This window comes from Vespula vulgaris, chromosome 11 (assembly GCF_905475345.1).
Source record: "Vespula vulgaris chromosome 11, iyVesVulg1.1, whole genome shotgun sequence".
In the NCBI taxonomy this organism is placed as follows: Eukaryota; Metazoa; Arthropoda; class Insecta; order Hymenoptera; family Vespidae; genus Vespula; species Vespula vulgaris.
In genome coordinates, this window is record NC_066596.1 from 2,203,742 (window position 1) to 2,222,500 (window position 18,759).

The 18,759-nt window shown below is 34.6% G+C and overlaps 1 protein-coding gene and 1 long non-coding RNA gene across 9 annotated transcripts in view; one reads left to right on the plus strand and one right to left on the minus strand.

Annotated features, from left to right (window-relative positions):
* Window positions 1–7,999, plus strand: part of LOC127067693 (uncharacterized) — a 76,972-nt gene extending 68,973 nt beyond the window's left edge. The window contains exons 3-4 of the long non-coding RNA XR_007782709.1: window positions 5,092–5,316; window positions 7,570–7,999. This is a non-coding gene — a long non-coding RNA (uncharacterized LOC127067693). The remainder of the gene's footprint in view (window positions 1–5,091; window positions 5,317–7,569) is intronic.
* Window positions 1–18,759, minus strand: part of LOC127067682 (lachesin) — a 243,913-nt gene that overhangs the window by 158,341 nt on the left and 66,813 nt on the right. The window lies entirely within an intron of this gene.

The following is an 18,759-nucleotide window of genomic DNA, read 5'->3' on the forward strand; positions in this document are numbered from 1 at the left end:
AATCGATACGAAACGAACACACACGGATACATTATCCGTTGAGTACACACACTCACGCACATACGTACTACGGAAACGTAAATAACTATTATACACAGAATAACATTAAATTTCCGTTCACGTACGTTAGTCGTTCTCTTTTACCCGTGGAGAAAGAATCGTGGATCTAGCTACTGGCCAACACGTTCGTCGAAGACGCGATCGAAGAAGGTCCGAGATATATCCAAAGAAGAGACGACAAAGTATCGAAACTTTCGAGAGTCACCAAACGTCTTTTACGCCGTATCTCTATTGTCCCTGGATTTATGGAAAAGGAAGCTGACCTAACTTCACTGTCGTCTTTGTTGTCGTTCGACGATAAATTCTATGACTCTACCGAAAGAGAAGATAAGCGTTTATCCTCGTCGTTGTTTCTTGATTTATGAAAAGTGTATATATATATATATATATATATATATATATATGTATATATTATATGTGTGTACATGTATATACACGTATATATTTGTCTTTTTCCTAACTATTTGTATTTCTAGAAAAAATTACTTTGGCTCGTACAATTTCTTGCGATACAATTATGAAAGTGTCCGGCAAACTGAAATTTTCTTTTATAAAAAAAAAAGAAGAAAGAATAAGAATAAGAATAAGAAGATGAAGAAGAAGAATATGGTAAATGAATTTATGTCTTTGGAAATTAAGTAAAAGGAGAAAAATTGAATTGAATATGAAGTCGATGACCAACTATTGTTTTGTATTGTCTTTTAATACCGGTATTTGAAGTATTAGCAGAATATTTGTAGGTTTCTTTTTTCGATAGCTATCGAGACAATTTATATTCTTTCCCTTTTTTTTATGTGCGTCATGCTAGTATCTATATTCAAATGGAAAAAGTCGAATAAAAAGTCGATAGTAATCGCCATTGTCTCCTTTTAATCCTCACTATATCATCGATAGTGGTATTTGAAAGAGTTATTCGAGAATTTTTAGCGTTTTTCTAGTAGTATCTAAGCAGTTAATATCGTACTATTCTTTGAGTTGTTCGATATACTCAAATTCGTTCGAGTTATTTGATATATTCAAACAAAAAAAAGAAAAGCAAAATAGTGGAACAAAAACTCGACGACAATTGTCATCTTTTAATCATCTCACTTTAAAATTATTATCCTGTTCATAATATCATTGAAGAAAAAATGATTATTAGAAAGTTTGTAAATCTTTTCATTAATATCAATTACTTTTTTTTTTTTTAATCATTTAATACATCTATTTAATCGAAGAAACAAAAATAGGAATTTGATAATGATCAAATTTTGTCTCTGTTTAATCCTTAACTATTAGCATATTCATAGCGGTATATTCAAAACTGTTTGTAAGTAGTTTTTGCTAGTAGTGTCTATGCATTTTCTATACTTTTTTTCCCTTTCTTTTTCTTTTCTTTTTTTTTTTTCAAGTCATCCGGTATACTCTACAGACTGTTTGCACGGAACGAGTGCCGGCGGCCTCAGGCTAAACTCTAAAGGCGAATTCTCTTCACGCTTCTGAGAGCGTCGGGGAAAACCTCCCGGAAGAACATCTCCGGTCCGGTGATTAAGTTACCTCTCCACTGAGGATCCGTCAAACGTCCTCCCGTTTTTGCTCTTTCTCACTTTCAACGTGGCTCTTTTTTTCTCTCTTTCTCTTTCTCTCGTTTTTCCTCTCTTTTTCACTTTCTTTCTTTCTTTCTTTCTTTCTGTCTTTCTTTCTTTCTTTCTTTTTCCTGTTTCCTCTCCTCTCTCTCCTTTTCATACCTTTTCTTTTCTCTCTTTCGTAACCTCTCTCTTTTCGTCTTCTCTTTTGCAAACGCGGGACGAACATTGACAAGTGAATCTAATCCTTATTGGAAGATCGTTAAAGATCTTTATAACTTTTCAATTATAATAATTATATAATAATAAAAATATATAAAATGTAGATATGTAAAATATGTATAGATTGTTTAATGGTGTAATTTAAAATTGGATTTATGGGACCCATTATTTCGATGGATTTCAAACGTCGTGCTCGACTTCGTTGGAACAATCTGAAATATATATTTTTTGAACGATCTTACGTTTATTTTAATTGAGTTGTAGTAACGATATGGAATAATATTGTGATGAAAGAGAGAAAAAATAAAAAGAAAAGATTGCATTTTAATGCAATGATTGCATTAAACATTTGTCCACAAATCTAATACTAAAAAGATATATGTCTAATTCTTTTTCTTCTCGTTTATCACAGACGTTTAATACATAAGTAAAAAAAATAGACAAAATATTAAATCTAATCTTCTTTCGCTATTAAAGAAAAAAACAAAGTAAAATAAACATAATTTATCACGTATCTAGAATAAATCGTAAAGGAATTTTTTAAAAGGATTAAGTTTCGATGAAAACAGAAAACGAATAGAAGGAAAGACTATATTTATTTTTATTTAAATATAATAGTATTATAGTGATTAGAAATAACAACGACGAGAAACCATAGAAAGACAGAGAGTCAAAGAAAGAAAGAAAGAGAGAGAGAGAGAGAGAAATAGAGAGAAAGAAAATTGTATAATTCGTACTGATAGCCATTCGGAAAGCTGACAGGAAGGATCCCTTTTGTTAAATATTAAAATCGTTCCGTAGTCGATTCGAATGAAATTCACGTCGTGCAAAAGCCGTTTAAAAGCTGCAGGCTTCGTTTACTAAACGGAGCAGAGAGGCAGAAAGGCAACGACACTGGAGAGAACAGCTGATCGCCTTCGTGTATAGTTTTCAATACTCAAAATGCAAAGTCAACGAATATTTAATTACCAATATTTAAATATCAGATATATCGTGAAATAGGATAAAAAAAAGAAAAAAGATAGAGAAACAGAACAGAGAGAGAAAGAGAGAGAAAGAGTAAAATTGAATAAATTGGCATATGAATTTTAGAGGTCATATAGAGCCGAATGTATCTACAGATAAACAAATGCGAGAGCTGTATAAAAAAAAGCAAGAAATAAAAAAAGAAGAATATAAAAAAAAATTGAAAAAAGAAGATATATTTTTATAACTGAAAACTTCGAAAAGAGTTCGAACGAATGCGGAGTTATATGTAAAAAAAAAAAAAAGTTTTATTTATTTATTTATTTAAACACATACACGTATAGCAACATCAAATGATTGATGTTATAACTCATACTATTTAAAAATCACACACTACGAATTAATACGTAGTATTACTAAAGGAAAATATTTATACAAATGTCTATTCTTGATTGTCACGTACAGCGACCGCTTTCTGTGTTTTCATATCCTCTGTGTATTCTGTTTAGTGTAGAGCAGTCGTAGTCAGGTCGTTGAAGAGTCAACATCGTTCGAGACAAACGTCTAAAGATAAGCTTTAAACAGTTTTTCTTCTCTCTATGTAGAATGTACTTTCTTCTTGTCTCTTTTAAATATCTTTTCAAGCATTCTTTTTTTTCTTTTTTTTTCATTATATTTAATTTTAATTGAGATATATATTAATTGAGTTATAACTTATGTAATTAAAATATATATTTATCGAGTAATATTTTCTCAATCTAAGAATTACATTCTTCTAATCAAAAAAAAAAGTTAACAAACTTTTAATTGATTTTCAATTTATTCGTATACTAGTGATCAATGAAAAGTTTTAATAGTTTAGACATTAATTATACAATGTTAATTATTTTCAGACATTTTTAAAATCGCTTTATATATATATATATATATATATATATATATATATATATATGTGCATGTCTGTATAAGTGTTATAAAGTATATTGATATAATATATGTATATCTGCGTATATATATATGGATGAAAAGATTATTCGTTGGCTAGTGAGTTGCACATAGTACCGAAGCAAAGGGTTCAACATGCGTAATTCCCGATTTACAATTTACTCGCTCGCTCACGTGAGCTCGACCGGATGTACCTGCAACATACTGTTGTAATGACGAGCTCGTGCGTGAGCACAGTCATTGTACTCTCCTTCCTGTTTCAGTACAACCACCCCTAATCATCGATCCTTCTCGCCTACTAGTCATCTGTGTATCCGCGTTCGAGGTGAATATACGTACACGAGTGTGTATGTCTGAACGCATATATATATATATATATATATATATATATATATATATTTCTCTGTTTCTGTATAGTGTATCTATTTATATGTGCTTTCATGCAGAAATGCTCAAGGATGTAAAGTGTTATAAATTGATATAGGAATAATTTCACATTCATATATTATTGTAGAAACAAAGTTTTTTAAAGTAGTTAGAGAAGAAAGCAAGTTAGAAAGAAAAAAGAATTTGTATTAGAAATAATTTATCGTTTGATCATAAGATATAAAAATATAAATTTGTTATCTCATTGATGACAAAATAACAATGAGAACTTTACGTGAGCCATTGGATGTATATCTAGCATAGATATAATAGCCCGTATGTTTAATATAATTTACTATAGGTGAGACCAAATGATTCTGTGGGAACTGTCATGCAATTCTATCGTTTACCTGTATATACTGATAATTGAATCAAGTATTCCACCATGCTCGTTCGTATTCGTTTCGAAAGATATTATTTATGGCTTTTGATTATCATGGATATTACATTGTTTTACTTACATCGACCATATCATACGTTATTTGTATTTCTATACTTGTATATTTACATCGCTAACTCTATCATATCGTATAATCTCTCTCTTTCTCTCTCTCTCTTTCTCTTATTTGTTACAAATCATACAAATCATATTTAACTCGATTAAATCAGAAGTGTTATCGAAATAATTCAACTTATCTTTATTCAAGATGAACTCGAACTTTTATTTAATTTTCTATTAAATGATAGTAAAAAAAAACAATTTCTAGAATCTAAATCTATTCTTTGATAAGTCGGTAAAATCGATTGTTGATAAGGTTATTTTCTGGATAAAAAAAAAAAAGAAAAAAGTTAGTATAAAGGAACGCTGAATAGAATCAAGATTTAAAGTCGATTTAAAACGAGTCTCCTAACGTCTCAGTCGTCTTTATATATATATTCTTTTTTTATCTTTTCGTGTGCATTGCAGAATCAGAGAAGCGAAGAGGCACCTTACGTTCTGTACGCTTCAGAAAGAATCGGGAAAAGGAAGAGCTTCTAGCAACGACGAAGGAAATGGGCGACGAGAGAAATGGAAGGTTAAAAAAAGGAAAGGATAAAGATTCTGTGGTGCTTTTCATTCCGAGCTCGTTCCTACTGGCCGTAGGAATCCAATAATTGATCCAGGGAGATATACGCCATGATTTAGCCCCGGGTACGCGACGTGACACATGCATTTACACATATACATACACGCACATACACGCAAATATACATACATAGATACATATATATATATATATATATATATATATATATATATGTATATATAAGATAAACTACATAAGATGTTATAAAATGTATTAACCAAAATGATTGAAACTATTCATACTTCTTTTCAATTCATATTATTTTAATTATTTAACAATAATATTTCTATTGATATTTTTTAATAATTTTCGTGATAAATAATTTGCAATACTTTATACGTATCAATGTAAATGCATATATATTTATTATTATATATCTATATATATGTATACGATGACACACACGTACACATCTGTATATTTCAAGCTATCTACGCGGTTTATACGCGTTATGAAACGCGTATAAATGTGGCAAGTGATTCTACGTCAGCTTTAACTTTATTTTTCAAATAAAGGTGTAGGATGGATTTATGAAACGCAAAGCGTGGCTTTGAAAAAAATATTTCTTCAATATTCTATGAAATGGAAAATGCAAATAACGACTTAAGCTTCGCTTTTTTACAATGGAAAACATGATTGATAAACGCGCACGCGTGTTCTCACAAGAGAGAGAGAGAGAGAGAGAGAGAGAGAGAGAAAGAGAGAGAAAATTTAATTCGTAAAGTTTAACTTGTACACGGTAAGTTAAGAGTTTCCCTTGTTACTTTCATGATAAGCTAACCTATCGTAATATTAATGAAACTCGTCTTATCGCTTATTCGTGTTCTTTCTATGATATTGCATACATCTCACGGAATATAGCAGTATGTTTAATATTTATTATAAACATTTATTGTAAAGAAGAGAGATTGTCATTGTGAATATGTCATCGTAGGTGAGAACAATGATTTAATATTGACGATAAAAATATTTTTCATAATTGCCTTTTATTTTTTATAAACTTATTTTATCTGTATACGTAGGTATCAAAGAGAGAGCAAGAATAGTGTTTAATAGAAATTAATATCGATAAAGTTTTTCAAAATTAGGTATATTCATATCTAAACATTTGAACACTATACTGTTTCGAAGGGAGTTATAAATTTTGACAAATATTAAATTTAATTATTGTAAGATCACTTTTATTATATAAACATATGGAATATATGATATACGTGTAATATACACAAAAGTATCGAATGGTTTTAAAATATTTATATTCATTTTAAAATGTTAAACATTATTTTATCGGAGACAAGGATTATGCATTCAATTATTATGATTTTATTTTTGATAACGACGGTATTATAAAAATAAATATTAATATGTAAATTGTTATTTTTAAAATTGTTATAGAGAAAGACGTAATATAATCATATGTTATATATATATATATATATTTTATTTGAAAATTATGAATGTAAATAAGTTTAAAAAAATAGTAAAACAGAAAAAAAAGAAAAGAAAAAGGAAACTCGATAAAAATGGAAAAGTTATACTCCCTCCACTCAACATTATTGCTTCTCACTGTACCTGCATCGATTTTATACGCACGACGAGGCTCAAGTCATGCGTGCGAAAGCTCCTCGTAAATCTTGCGTGAAACGGTCGAGAAGTTGCCTTCTCTAACGATCTACCTTAGCATCCTACGAACTTCGAAATGGCGAAAATCAAAAGATAAGAGAAGAAAAAAGAGAAAAAGGAAAAAAAGTACGAAGGGAAAAGCATTGAGATCAAGTACGGGTGAATGGACGACGGATGAAAAGAAAGTATGAAAGGACAAGTATAATGTGTGTATAAACGCATATGTGTGTGTTTAATATCGCGTAACGTGCAAGGTTACGGCCACATACGATGTTAAGAGTTTACATAAATGTATACATAAAAGTACATAAACTGTACATAAACTCGTTCAAAAAGCATTCCAGGTAAATAATAAAAAAATTGAATAGACGAGTTGATAAATAAGGTAAACTTTTCAAGAAATATTCATTACCTGGAAGAGAGAGAGAGAGAGAGAGAGAGAGAGAGAGAGAGAGAGAGAGAGAGAGAAGAGAAAGAGAAAGAGAGAGAGAGAGAGATAGAAAGAGATAGAAAATGTTATATAAAATATAGAACAAGTTTTTCGAAATAATCTTTCTCTAAATACTGGAATATACTTATTACTTCTACTAAATCATTTCTTTGTCAACGTTATAAAGCAATTACGACATCTTTTCTCGAAATTTTCAAAATCTACTTAGACCTTCTTCTAATCATATTTTTTTGTCTTATTACAGATGATCTACATGAAGAGTAATCAAGCGAAAGAGAAATAATCAAGCCCAAGGAATTTTTACATATGAAGAAACAGGTACGGAAGTCAATTGTCCACGGTTACAAAATCGTCTAACTCCGATATGATACATGCTACGTTTCATTGGATAACATCATTATTTTTGAAGATAATCGAAGCAGTTTGAAGAATTATCAAACCAACGAGCAATCTATAGCGATCATCAGACAAATATTTTCCCTTACAGAATACCGAATAATTACCAAGTGGATAGAAACCATTCTACCACTATAAAACAAAAATTTGTGTAAGATAATACTTTATGAAATAGAGAGAGAACGATAAATACTATTATATTAATCCAAATAAAAAACATTGTATTATAGTGCGTTACACTCTTGTAAATTATATAACCCGCAAAACATTCATATAACATAAAAACATCTATATAAATGTAAATATATATATATATATATATATATATATATATATCGAATTATAATATAGCATTATTCATACGAAAATATTATTATAATTATCGAAAAAAATATATGTTCAATGTATACTAAACAAAGAAAAACAAAAATAAATAACATTATAAAATATACAAATTGTTCTTTATTAATTGTACAAAGTAATCCAAAATGGTTAATTAATCCTATACAATCCCCATATCCCTATTCAAAAAATGGCCTTACTACTCAAAATTTTGGAAGAATATTGTTCAAAAATATTTCAACAAAATCGATTCAAATGGTGTGCGAACAGGTGGCACATAATAATTTGCCAGCTCTAGGTAAGATATCCTCTCCTGTGAGAAAAACCGATATCGAACAAAGCAAAAAATCTTTCCGCAAACCAAGCTTTATATTAGGAACACATGATACGTGAAGAGGTAGCACGGGTTACCGCGCCTACTCCTGGTAAGTAGTATACTCCCTCTTTCGAGATTACGTATTATTGGCGCGCAAGCAATGCTTCCCGCAAATCAGGAATTGTAACCGGGTCACATGATGATCAAAGAGGTGGCACGAGTTATCGCGCCAACTCCTGGTAAGTAGTATACTCCCTCTTTCGAGATTACGTATTATTGGCGCGAAAACAATGCTTCCCGCAGATCAGGAATTGTAACCGGGTCACATGATAAACAAAGAGGTGGCACGATTTATCGCGCCAACTCCTGGTAAGTAGTATACTCCCTCTTTCGAGATTACGTATTATTGGCGCGCAAACAATGCTTCCCGCAAATCAGGAATTGTAACCGGGTCACATGATGATCAAAGAGGTGGCACGCGAAATCGCGCCAAATCCTGGTAAGTAGTATACTCCCTCTTTCGAGATTACGTATTATTGGCGCGCAAACAATGCTTCCCGCAAATCAGGAATTGTAACCGGGTCACATGATGATCAAAGAGGTGGCACGAGTTATCGCGCCAACTCCTGGTAAGTAGTATACTCCCTCTTTCGAGATTACGTATTATTGGCGCGAAAACAATGCTTCCCGCAAATCAGGAATTGTAACCGGGTCACATGATGATCAAAGAGGTGGCACGAGTTATCGCGCCAGCTCCTGGTAAGTAGTATACTCCCTCTTTCTAGATTACGTATTATTGGCGCGCAAACAATGCTTCCCGCAAATCAGGAATTGTAACCGGGTCACATGATGATCAAAGAGGTGGCACGAGTTATCGCGCCAACTCCTGGTAAGTAGTATACTCCCTCTTTCTAGATTACGTATTATTGGCGCGCAAACAATGCTTCCCGCAAATCAGGAATTGTAACCGGGTCACATGATGATCAAAGAGGTGGCACGAGTTATCGCGCCAACTCCTGGTAAGTAGTATACTCCCTCTTTCGAGATTACGTATTATTGGCGCGCAAACAATGCTTCCCGCAAATCAGGAATTGTAACCGGATCACATAATAAACAAAGAGGTGGCACGAGTTATCGCGCCAAATCCTGGTAAGTAGTATACTCCCTCTTTCGAGATTACGTATTATTGGCGCGCAAACAATGCTTCCCGCAAATCAGGAATTGTAACCGGGTCACATGATGATCAAAGAGGTGGCACGAGTTATCGCGCCAACTCCTGGTAAGTAGTATACTCCCTCTTTCGAGATTACGTATTATTGGCGCGTAAACAATGCTTCCCGCAAATCAGGAATTGTAACCGGGTCACATGATAAACAAAGAGGTGGCACGAGTTATCGCGCCACCTCCTGGTAAGTAGTATACTCCCTCTTTCGAGATTACGTATTATTGGCGCGCAAACAATGCTTCCCGCAAATCAGGAATTGTAACCGGGTCACATGATGATCAAAGAGGTGGCACGCGAAATCGCGCCAAATCCTGGTAAGTAGTATACTCCCTCTTTCGAGATTACGTATTATTGGCGCGCAAACAATGCTTCCCGCAAATCAGGAATTGTAACCGCGTCACATGATGATCAAAGAGGTGGCACGCGAAATCGCGCCAAATCCTGGTAAGTAGTATACTCCCTCTTTCGAGATTACGTATTATTGGCGCGCAAACAATGCTTCCCGCAAATCAGGAATTGTAACCGGGTCACATGATGATCAAAGAGGTGGCACGAGTTATCGCGCCAACTCCTGGTAAGTAGTATACTCCCTCTTTCGAGATTACGTATTATTGGCGCGCAAGCAATGCTTCCCGCAAATCAGGAATTGTAACCGGGTCACATGATGATCAAAGAGGTGGCACGAGTTATCGCGCCAACTCCTGGTAAGTAGTATACTCCCTCTTTCGAGATTACGTATTATTGGCGCGAAAACAATGCTTCCCGCAGATCAGGAATTGTAACCGGGTCACATGATAAACAAAGAGGTGGCACGATTTATCGCGCCAACTCCTGGTAAGTAGTATACTCCCTCTTTCGAGATTACGTATTATTGGCGCGCAAACAATGCTTCCCGCAAATCAGGAATTGTAACCGGGTCACATGATGATCAAAGAGGTGGCACGCGAAATCGCGCCAAATCCTGGTAAGTAGTATACTCCCTCTTTCGAGATTACGTATTATTGGCGCGCAAACAATGCTTCCCGCAAATCAGGAATTGTAACCGGGTCACATGATGATCAAAGAGGTGGCACGAGTTATCGCGCCAACTCCTGGTAAGTAGTATACTCCCTCTTTCGAGATTACGTATTATTGGCGCGAAAACAATGCTTCCCGCAAATCAGGAATTGTAACCGGGTCACATGATGATCAAAGAGGTGGCACGCGAAATCGCGCCAAATCCTGGTAAGTAGTATACTCCCTCTTTCGAGATTACGTATTATTGGCGCGCAAACAATGCTTCCCGCAAATCAGGAATTGTAACCGGGTCACATGATGATCAAAGAGGTGGCACGAGTTATCGCGCCAACTCCTGGTAAGTAGTATACTCCCTCTTTCGAGATTACGTATTATTGGCGCGAAAACAATGCTTCCCGCAAATCAGGAATTGTAACCGGGTCACATGATGAAGAAAGAGGTGGCACGAGTTATCGCGCCAACTCCTGGTAAGTAGTATACTCCCTCTTTCGAGATTACGTATTATTGGCGCGAAAACAATGCTTCCCGCAAATCAGGAATTGTAACCGGGTCACATGATAAACAAAGAGGTGGCACGAGTTATCGCGCCAACTCCTGGTAAGTAGTATACTCCCTCTTTCGAGATTACGTATTATTGGCGCGCAAACAATGCTTCCCGCAAATCAGGAATTGTAACCGGGTCACATGATGATCATAGAGGTGGCACGCGAAATCGCGCCAAATCCTGGTAAGTAGTATACTCCCTCTTTCGAGATTACGTATTATTGGCGCGCAAACAATGCTTCCCGCAAATCAGGAATTGTAACCGGGTCACATGATGATCAAAGAGGTGGCACGAGTTATCGCGCCAACTCCTGGTAGGTAGTATACTCCCTCTTTCGAGATTACGTATTATTGGCGCGCAAACAATGCTTCCCGCAAATCAGGAATTGTAACCGGGTCACATGATGATCAAAGAGGTGGCACGAGTTATCGCGCCAACTCCTGGTAAGTAGTATACTCCCTCTTTCGAGATTACGTATTATTGGCGCGCAAGCAATGCTTCCCGCAAATCAGGAATTGTAACCGGGTCACATGATGATCAAAGAGGTGGCACGAGTTATCGCGCCAACTCCTGGTAAGTAGTATACTCCCTCTTTCGAGATTACGTATTATTGGCGCGAAAACAATGCTTCCCGCAGATCAGGAATTGTAACCGGGTCACATGATAAACAAAGAGGTGGCACGATTTATCGCGCCAACTCCTGGTAAGTAGTATACTCCCTCTTTCGAGATTACGTATTATTGGCGCGCAAACAATGCTTCCCGCAAATCAGGAATTGTAACTGGGTCACATGATGATCAAAGAGGTGGCACGCGAAATCGCGCCAAATCCTGGTAAGTAGTATACTCCCTCTTTCGAGATTACGTATTATTGGCGCGCAAACAATGCTTCCCGCAAATCAGGAATTGTAACCGGGTCACATGATGATCAAAGAGGTGGCACGCGAAATCGCGCCAAATCCTGGTAAGTAGTATACTCCCTCTTTCGAGATTACGTATTATTGGCGCGCAAACAATGCTTCCCGCAAATCAGGAATTGTAACCGGGTCACATGATGATCAAAGAGGTGGCACGCGAAATCGCGCCAAATCCTGGTAAGTAGTTTACTCCCTCTTTCGAGATTACGTATTATTGGCGCGCAAACAATGCTTCCCGCAAATCAGGAATTGTAACCGGGTCACATGATGATCAAAGAGGTGGCACGAGTTATCGCGCCAACTCCTGGTAAGTAGTATACTCCCTCTTTCGAGATTACGTATTATTGGCGCGCAAGCAATGCTTCCCGCAAATCAGGAATTGTAACCGGGTCACATGATGATCAAAGAGGTGGCACGAGTTATCGCGCCAACTCCTGGTAAGTAGTATACTCCCTCTTTCGAGATTACGTATTATTGGCGCGAAAACAATGCTTCCCGCAGATCAGGAATTGTAACCGGGTCACATGATAAACAAAGAGGTGGCACGATTTATCGCGCCAACTCCTGGTAAGTAGTATACTCCCTCTTTCGAGATTACGTATTATTGGCGCGCAAACAATGCTTCCCGCAAATCAGGAATTGTAACCGGGTCACATGATGATCAAAGAGGTGGCACGCGAAATCGCGCCAAATCCTGGTAAGTAGTATACTCCCTCTTTCGAGATTACGTATTATTGGCGCGCAAACAATGCTTCCCGCAAATCAGGAATTGTAACCGGGTCACATGATGATCAAAGAGGTGGCACGCGAAATCGCGCCAAATCCTGGTAAGTAGTTTACTCCCTCTTTCGAGATTACGTATTATTGGCGCGCAAACAATGCTTCCCGCAAATCAGGAATTGTAACCGGGTCACATGATGATCAAAGAGGTGGCACGAGTTATCGCGCCAACTCCTGGTAAGTAGTATACTCCCTCTTTCGAGATTACGTATTATTGGCGCGCAAGCAATGCTTCCCGCAAATCAGGAATTGTAACCGGGTCACATGATGATCAAAGAGGTGGCACGAGTTATCGCGCCAACTCCTGGTAAGTAGTATACTCCCTCTTTCGAGATTACGTATTATTGGCGCGAAAACAATGCTTCCCGCAGATCAGGAATTGTAACCGGGTCACATGATAAACAAAGAGGTGGCACGATTTATCGCGCCAACTCCTGGTAAGTAGTATACTCCCTCTTTCGAGATTACGTATTATTGGCGCGCAAACAATGCTTCCCGCAAATCAGGAATTGTAACCGGGTCACATGATGATCAAAGAGGTGGCACGCGAAATCGCGCCAAATCCTGGTAAGTAGTATACTCCCTCTTTCGAGATTACGTATTATTGGCGCGCAAACAATGCTTCCCGCAAATCAGGAATTGTAACCGGGTCACATGATGATCAAAGAGGTGGCACGCGAAATCGCGCCAAATCCTGGTAAGTAGTATACTCCCTCTTTCGAGATTACGTATTATTGGCGCGCAAACAATGCATCCCGCAAATCAGGAATTGTAACCGGGTCACATGATGATCAAAGAGGTGGCACGCGAAATCGCGCCAAATCCTGGTAAGTAGTATACTCCCTCTTTCGAGATTACGTATTATTGGCGCGCAAACAATGCTTCCCGCAAATCAGGAATTGTAACCGGGTCACATGATAAACAAAGAGGTGGCACGCGAAATCGCGCCAAATCCTGGTAAGTAGTATACTCCCTCTTTCGAGATTACGTATTATTGGTGCGCAAAGAATGCTTCCCGCAAATCAGGAATTGTAACCGGGTCACATGATGATCAAAGAGGTGGCACTCGAAATCGCGCCAAATCCTGGTAAGTAGTATACTCCCTCTTTCGAAATTTCGTATTATTGGCCCGCAAAGAATTCTTCCCGCATATCAGGATTTGTAACTGTGTCCTATGATGATTAAAGAGGTGGCGCGCGGAATTGTGCTATTGGTCGTAATCGTATACGCCCTCTGTTGAAAGCAAAATCTATTGTTACCTCGATAAATCTTTCGGTAAATCTGGATTTGTAACAGGGTCACATGATTTGCGAAGAAGTGGCCCGATTAGTAGCATCAATCCCTTTTTATATTTTCGCTCTTTTAGGAGAATATTGTGTTTGTGGAATTCAATTAAATTACATCGTATGTCTATTTTTTGAAAATATGTATTTTCATTTTTATTACATTATATTTGATTACATCACGTGTTCTTTAATTATAAAAGTATTGTATTGATTTTATAAATTCACTTTATCAGTATTATATTACAATACAATATAATGCTATTCATTTTTGTTACTATGAAATACAATAAATCAAATACAATAAAATAGAATCTGTTGTTTCTTATACAATGATATATGTCTATGCATAAATTCACACACACTCACACTTGTGTGTATATATATATATATATATATATATATATATATATATATATATATATATATATATATATATTGTTTTAATGAGTATTATGCGAAATAATTATAAGATATAATTTGAAGATTATTATGTTTTTATTATTTTATATTTTTAATTAATTTAATTGTATTATATTTTACTGTATTGTATTACTGAATGATTTTGTTATCTAATTATACGTACATATATACATACATACATATATATGTATATATATATATGCAATTCTTGTCTCCAGTTTTTGCAATCCTCTTAATAGTGTTCCACTTCCGTTTTCATACGTTGGTACACTTCTGATGATATGCAATCGTTCATATCCTTTTCATAGTAGTTTTCTTATTTTTGATTGTATCCATCCTTTGAAAATTTTTCTGATTTTTGAGTTTCTTGCGTCCTTTTTATGTAACTTCTCCGAGATTGGTTTCACGTACTAAAAACACAATTATACAGTAGTTATTATTTTTCGACATTTTTAAGCAATTTATTTAAATTATTAGTTTTTCATAATGGTTTCTTATAAATAGTTTCCAAAAATAATTATATAAATGATTTTCTATTTTTGTTGCCGTTTTGTTAGTGTTCTGAGATTTTCCTTTAGTTATTCTCTTTTTTTTTGCACTTAGTACTTAAGATAAAAAAGGGAAGTTAGATAAAATAATGATTACTTACGTTTCATTGAAATTTTCATGCTCCTCTTGTATTGTATTAGACTTGCTCGAACGTACTTGTTTTAATGATCCAAAGTTCTCAGGCACGTTAACTATAATATAACTATTCTTTTTATTGTTGATATTAGTTTCTTGAGATCTTTTTATTAACACCTAATACTAATTATTTTTACTAGTACTATTAATAATAATAATACAAATAATAATATTATTATTACTAAGAATTACTAATAACAATAATAATAATAGTAATAATAATAATAATTATTATTATTATATTATAATTTTAGGCTTGATTTCACTCATCTGTCTCATCTGAGATTAGATTTGTGCGATACAGAAAGGACATTCATTCTGTTATGTTTGTTGGCAGTTATGTTAGTTGTTGTTAAAGAATTTTCTGATGATATGACGTAAGTTTGTACCAGGATAAACTTTTGGGTTGTCCTGGTGATCCAGTTAGGTAACTAAACATGTTGCAAATTATCTACAAACTTCCTCGACATTACTCATTCAACAGAAATCACCATTATTATTATTATTGTTGTTGTTGTTGTTGTTCTTGTTCTTGTTGTTGTTGTTGCTCCCACTGTTTATTTCATACACACGATATAATAAATAGACACAAAAAGGAATGAGAAGATCGAAAGATCAAAGTTTTAGGAGAATTTTCTTAGTTACAAAGCAAGTCGTCGATCTCTCTCTCTCTCTCTCTCTCTCTCTTTCGTCTTTGAATCTATGTATCCCAACGGAGAGTGAGAAAGAGAGAGAGAGTGAGAGAGGAGAGAGAGAAAGAGAGAGAGTGCCCCGCTGTAGTGCGCTAGTTTCAAGATTAACATTGATTTAAATTACAAATTTAACTGCCCCGAAGACTTGCTACGTTTGGGAGCTGAATTCCGGACCAGAGTGAAGCATTTAGGTCAACCGTTGGTAAAAGGATCGAGTCGTTACTCGAAACGGTAACGAGGAATGAAACACTATATTATATATCAAGGATATACGTGGAAATAAATTTATCCAATAAATCGAAGTTTTCATTGGTCAATGAGTAGAAATACGATGGAAAAGAAAATTAAAAGATTTTATCTGTTACCTCTTGTGCACGCAATTCATATTTCTTTGATATAAAAATTATAATATAATACTTGGGAAAAGTTAGTTTTCCCTTGAAAATCGAACTTTGTATTGAATTTACATAATTAAAAAAAGGAAAAAAATGAAGAAGAGAAAAATGTCTGAAGTTATTTTCTCCAACGATTTATTTGCTAACTATATTTCGAACTTATTCAAGTAACATTTAAATAATTAATTTTCGATTACGATTTTATTTATGGAGTATTTTATTTTTCTACTTCTATTTCTTTTTCTTTTTCTTTTCATCCCTTTTAGTTTCCTATTTTCGTACTTACAATATTTCCATCCTCCAATAAAATTGTTTTTACCCACCATATTTCTCTTTCTTTGACTCCGAATAACTTCACATCGATGCCATGCAATATTAATTCCGATAATGGTATTAGCTTCAAGCCCGTCCGACCTTTTCTCTTGATTTTCGATCTCTCCTTCGATGTCCGAGTTTCCTTTTATAACCTATGAAGTATCTACATTTTCTTTCTTTCGTTCTATCTTCTCTTTTTTGTTTTGTTTTCTTTTTTAATCCGCACCGAGCAATTGAAATATTCGTAATAAACCTGGAGATGCGCTATAATTGAATTTGAAAACTATATACCTTACGAAACAGTAATCATTAATATATCAATTTAAAAATCAATTCTGCTCGATGAGAAATCTTATGATAGGAGTACGATTGATATATTTAAAAAAAAATGAAACAGAAAAAAAGAGAGAATATTATCTATTAATTTTGAAAATGATTCGTATAATAACATATTTCATTTAAATTTAGAACGATTTGAATAGACGAAAAGGGAAGAATGACAATTATTAAATTGTCAGAAAGATAAAGATAGAATAGATAAATGCGCATGGATAGTCAGCCATCAAGCGTAATTAAATTACGAATAGAAATGACAAATTCAGCAAAAGCAGACGTATAGTTTGCTAAACGGGACAGGAAAGAATGCTAGAAAGGATTTCTCCAAATTGAAACATCGTTATTCGAGAGAATGAAAATGGCGAAAAGTTTTTCTATCTTTTCTTTCCTTCTTTCTTTGTTTTTTTCTTTTTGTCTACATCGTTCGAAGACTAACCGACATTTTTACTCGAGTTTATTCGGTTAATTAAGAAAAAGGGACTATCAGGACCGCCAATGGCTCGTGCCAGACATTGCGAAAATAGCGGATTTAATTAAATAAGACGCACGATAAATTCTTAGAGGACGAATTCTTAGTGACGACGTGGATATATTCTCACTTATCTTTCCTTCTCTCTCTCCCTCTCTCTCTTTCTCTTTCTCTTTCTCTTTCTCTCTATCTCTCTCGCTCTTTCATTCCCATTCTCTTTTTCATTCCTACGGTCAACCCAACATCTCCTTACTCACTTCTCTCTATCCCTTCTCCCTAAGAAATCCGACTGGTGAGAGAGATTAAGAGAGGAAGAGATTAGGAAGACCGCGAGAATGGCGCGAGAATCACGATAAATTGTCCTTTGACCTTATCGAAGCCCGACCATGCTCACTTTAGCTCACCCGCGAGGATTCACCCTTCTTTAGCCCTTTCTAACGTTAAGCGAGTCTTAAGTGGGAAAAGGACGAAGTGATGGCTTTTCATGCTCTATATAATATGATCGAATGAATTTTCTTAATATTTCTTTTTTATTGTTATCAGAAAAATGATCATTGTGATCGTAATATATATATATATATATATATATATATATATATATATATATATATATATATATATATATATATATATATGAATGTGTATGTGTGAATATTATTTTAAATCGAGATATTTAAATGTATACGAAACGAAAAACGATATTTTTAAAGAAATGTTCCAGACAAAAGTTGTTTTTCTTCTTTTTTATTTTTTTTTTTGTGTCAAGTAAGATGCTGTTAAGTAAATTATAAGTTCTCCTTAATAAAAACAGAAAAAAGGAATGGAGTTGATCATGATGTAAAGTTGAAAATATCCGTCGAATCAGATATTAATAATAATGTTGTCTTCTCCTCTCTTTCCTCTATCCCTCAAAAAAGCTCATTTATCACTATTTTTTCCATTGTTTTCGAGATATTTAGATATTGTAATTAATAAAAAAAATATCATGTAGATTTAAATTATATCAATAGAAGAAATAGAAATTGATTTTACGAACTAATAATATAAAAATAATACCTAATATCGTACACAAGATGTAAAATGTATAAATGTTTGATAATCGGAAGAGTTGAACGAATCGATCAAAGTATCTATCTCGTTTCTAACACGAGATAGCTTTAATCGTTAATATTTCCTCTGGTAACCCTCAAGTAACGAGAATGTATCGTGTTGCTGGAATGCTCGTGCGAAATCATCCATAACGAATGACGCTACTCAAACGGATAAATCGATATCTCTCGGTTTTCTCTATCTATCTCTCT